The sequence below is a fragment of the Phascolarctos cinereus genome, unplaced genomic scaffold, assembly GCF_003287225.1.
Source record: "Phascolarctos cinereus isolate Bilbo 61053 unplaced genomic scaffold, phaCin_HiC Scaffold_2;HRSCAF=192, whole genome shotgun sequence".
Classification (NCBI taxonomy): Eukaryota; Metazoa; Chordata; class Mammalia; order Diprotodontia; family Phascolarctidae; genus Phascolarctos; species Phascolarctos cinereus.
The window spans coordinates 339,682,974-339,687,918 of record NW_027555625.1 but is presented as its reverse complement, the minus strand read 5'-3'; positions in this window follow the sequence as shown (position 1 = coordinate 339,687,918).

Below are 4,945 nucleotides of genomic sequence, written 5' to 3'. Positions count from 1 at the left end.
TTTGTGTGTGTGTTTTCTTTTAATGTGAGTCATTTGTAATTTATTCGCTGGGTAAAATAGTGAAGACTCGTGGGCGGAAAACATATAGTAATCTTAATATAAAAGTACTTAAAAAAAAAACAGAAAAATCAAAACTATATCTGACTTCAAATTCCACACATTGCATCTTTACTTCCCTGTCCCAATTCTCATAATTTAAAGAAGGGTTAGGTTTGGGTAGATGGAATAAATGAATGAGTGGAAAAGCATTTATTGAATGTCTTATATATGCTAGGCACTATGCTAGATGCTGGGAATCAAGATGCAAAAGTGAGATAGTCCATGTCCTCTAGAAGCTTATATTCCAATAAGCTATAATTATACACATGCACGCACACATGCACACGCACGCACACACACACACACACACACACATACACGGGTGTCTGCACCATAGTTGTCTGGATTCCATTTAAAGAAAGAGTGATCATAATATAGAAGGGGGGGTGTGTGTATGTGTACGTGTACGTGTATGAATACTGGCCAGGAAAGGAAGTTTTGATCTGAACAGTCACAAAAATGCCGGATGAAGCCAAGTTAATTGTCTTATCCTTTCCAGAAGCAATGGTAGTACTGTTGATGACTGTTCCTAGAGTAAAAGGTCATGAGGAGGAGGAGTAATGGTGATGATGCTAAGTAGGGTATGTGTGTCAGGACATCAGATATCATGATATCTAGAGTAGATGGCCCGAGGCCAGCTAAACAGGGGTAAATTTGCATTCACTCACCAGTCAGTCCTGGATGGTAAGTAAGACAGTATGGTATAATAGATAGAGAGCTTTGCAGGCCAGTAAGGAAGATTTGGTTACAAGTTCTGTTCTCACATAGGGTTGGGTTAGGGTTAGGTCTCTGTGACCATAGTTAGTTCACTTAAACTCTCAGTGCCTCAGTTCTCTTAGACTACTTGCTGATCTTTATCAGCAAAGAACATTTTCATACTAAGAGATCCACAAATATGGGAAATCATAGGTCTGGACTAAATAAAAAGAAAAAAAGTATTTTATCAGAAAATCCCAGATTTTTCTTTCACTTCCAGAGATTCACCAAAAAACAGAAGACCTCCAAAATGAACTGCCCTTTCATCTCCAGTAGACCACTCCAGGCTCACCACCTCCAACTCTATTTTATATTTATCATTCCTACATTCTAGTCTTAAATAGGACCTGTTTTAAAAGATAATGACATTTTTTTGCTTACCCATTATTTATACGTATATGTGAATATCTGTGGAGCACTATGCTCATCGATTAAAATATCTTCCTTCTGGTTCCTGGCCCCGGTTGGAAAGTCAAAAGATTTATAGAATGTTCGAATTAGAAGGGACCTCAGAGATCACTGTCTTGAACCTTGGCTTTCCCTTAAAGTTTATGATCTTCCCTTTTTCCTGAACACCTTGGCACTATCTTGAGTAATTTTAATATATCTGCTGATGACTTAATGCCCTGGCCTCCTTATCAATTTTAAACCTCTTTACATCCATTTTCACTTTACATCAGCCATACTCAGGTTTAAATCTTCCTATCTCCCCAGACTATGCAGCCTCAAAGATCTTAAACTGGCCAATTCCCCTTTCTGATCATATTCTTTTGTTTTTCCATTTTATTCTGAGTTTGTTTTTTGTACTTGTAACTTCTGATTCCTTGATCCATGGTTGTTTTCACAGTTTATCATTCCTCTTGTGCCTTCACTTCCTTTCACAAATTTGACTCTGCCATTAGGCAGCTCATCAATATATTGTTTTCACTCTTGACCACTTTTGCTTCTGCTGTTGCTGCCATCTTGATAATCTTCACCATTTGCTTTTTCCACTCCCACCCATGAGTTTTCAATTTCTACTGTAGGAAATCATGGAAATGGTTTGACTGGATCCATTTCTCTTGATGCTCTCATCTCTTCACCCCTGCTCCACCACCAAACTTTCTTATATCTTTCCTCCTTTTTACAGTTGAAATTACATAAAGGATAGTCTATTCTAAAAGCAGAAACAAAACCAAAAACTTTTCTTCAAACTCACCAACCTCCTTTTCCAATTCAACAGCCTTTTCTCAGTCATGGAATCACAGAAACTCTTAGGCGTTGAAAGGAATCTTGTTATGTAGTTGTGTTTGACTCTTCGTGACCCCATGGATCAGAGCACACTGGGCCCTTCTATTGATCCTCCACTATCTCTTGAAGTCTGTCCATGTTAATGTTTGTCTGTCTAATCATCTCATCCTCTGACGTCTTTTTTTCCTTTTGCTTTCAATCTCTCCCAACGTCAGGGTCTTTTCCAATGAGTCCTGTCTTCTCATTGTGTGGCCCAAGTTTAAACTTCAGCTTCAGTGTTTGACCTTCCAGTGAATAGCCTGAATTAATTTCCTTAAATATTGACTGATTTGACCTCCTTGCTGTCCAAAGGACTCTAAAAAATCTCCAACACCACAATTTGAAAATGTCAGTTCTGCTTAGCTTTATTTCTAGTAAATCTAGTCCAACTCTCATAGCCATACATTACTACTGGAAAAACCTTAGCTTTCAGCAGCCATCTAATCCAATCTCTATGCAAAAGGAATCTGCATTCTTAACATATGACAAGTGGTCACCCAATCTCTGCTTGAAGACCTACAAAGAGGGGGAATCCACCAACTACTTTTGAAGCTACCTGCTCCACTCTTGGACAGTTTTAGTTGTTAGGGTGTTTTTCTTGATATCAAGCCTAAATTTGCCTCTTTGCAGCTTCCACTCATTGCTCCTGGCCCCATGCTCTGGAACAAATATTCCGTTTTGAGACAGCTCTAGTTGCTAGGAAATGTTACTTGATATCAAGCCTAAATTTGCCTCTTGATAGCGTCTACTCACTGCTCCCAGTGAGTCTACTTTATTTTTCGTATGACAGCTCTTCAGATACTTCACAGAATTTCAAAGTTGGAAGGAACCTCAGTGGACATAATCATTTCTTTAGCATACTTGACAAGGAATTGTCAAATAAAGGTTGACCCTTACTTGAACCTACAGCGTCTCAAGGAAGTTTATTCTACTTTTGGTTAGCTCTAATTGTCATGGGGAAATTAGGTGGTACAGTGTCAGGCCTGGAGTCAGAAAGACTTGTCTCCCTGAATCCAAATCTGGCTTCAGACACTTACTAGCTGGGTGACCCTGTGCAAATCACTGAACCCTCTTTGCCTCAGTTTCTTTATCTGTAAAATGAGCTGGAGAAGGAAATGGCAAATCACTCCAGTATCTTTGCCAAGAAAACCCCAAATGGGGTCATGGAGAGTCAGACACGACTGAAAAATGAACAATAACAAATTGTTAGGAAGTTTTTCCTTAATTTATCTAAATTTACCTCTCTACAATTTTCACCCTTTGCTTCTTGGCCTGTTCTCTCAGCCCAAGAAGAATAAATTTAGTAACTCTTCCACATAATATCCCTTCAAATACTCAAAGACAGTCACGATATTCTACTTAAGTCTCCTCTTCCACAGGAGAGGCCCTGTGATCTTCATATGGCATGACCTTGAGGTCCCTGGTCTTCCTAGTCTTAATGCTCTCCAGCTTATCAGTGTCATGCCTGATGGTAGCACCCAGAAAACATAGTACTCCTGATGTAATGTGTCCAGTATCAATCAATCAATAAACATGTATCAAGCCTATTGTGTGCCAGGCAATGTTCTAAGTGCTGAGGATATAAAAAAGAGGCAAAAGGCAGTCCCTGCCCTCAGGGAGTTTATAGTCTAACAGGGGACACAACATGCAAATAAATAAATACAGTAATTAGCAGAGGGAAGGCACTGGAATTAAGGGTTGTGGAAGCTTTGAGTAGAAGATGAGATTTTAGATGAGACTTAAAGTAAGCCAGAGAGGTCAGAAGTCTGGACAGAGGAGGGAAAATGTTCAAGGAATGGGGGAACAGCCAGAGAAAATGCCTGGAGCCGAGAGATGGGAGTGTCTTGTTTGTGGAACAGCCTGGAGGCCAGTGTCACTGGATTGAAGGCTAGGCATGAAGTGTTTTGAATGCCAAACAGAGTTTGTATTTTGACTATTGCTTCCTTAACCTGAGTTACTATGCCTCTCTTAATGTAGTCTCAGATTGTTTTAATTTTCTCTCTGCTAGATCACTCAGGGAGGCAACCCAGTATAGCAGAAAGACTATTGGCTTTGTCATTTGGAGGACCTGGGTTCATATCCCAACTCTGTTTTTTATTGACAGTATGACCTGGGGTGAGTTATTTAACCTCACTTGGCTTCAGTTTCTTCATCTGTAAAATGAGCCAATAGGACAAGATGACTTCTGGGGTCTCGTCCAGCTCTAAATTGATAAGACAATTAGGTGACACAGTAGATACAATACTGGAGGCAGAGCCAGGAAGATCTGAGTACATGTCTTGGCTTGGACACTTAACTAGGTATGGACACTGAACAAAGAACTTAGCATCTCAGTCTTAGTTTCCTTATCTGCAAAAGAGAAATAATAATAGCATCTACTTTGCAAGGTCTGTTGTGAAGGTCAACTGAAATAACATACGTAATGTGATTTGTAAATCTTGAAATACTAGCTATTTTGAGACTATGACATATTAAGTTTGTAGTTGGTGCGTGTGAAATTTAACAAAAAAGGTAAATTGAGGAAATTCTCTGAGCAAGATAACAGTTTATTAACAGAGCACAGACCCTATTAATAAAGGATGGGTCAAAGGCACTGCCTCTGGCCAAAGATCCCAAGTTGAAGATGCAACTCATTTTTATAAGCATAGGTCAAAGAACAGAATAGAAATCATATAATTGGCCAGAATCACAGGGGTGAGGGATCTGACTGTTTACATGAAAGAAAGTGGGCATAGCACACACATGAGATGAAGACTATCTCTCTCTAAATCTAATGAATGTTACTGTGAATTTACAGGTCCCAGCAGCATCCTTGAGTTCA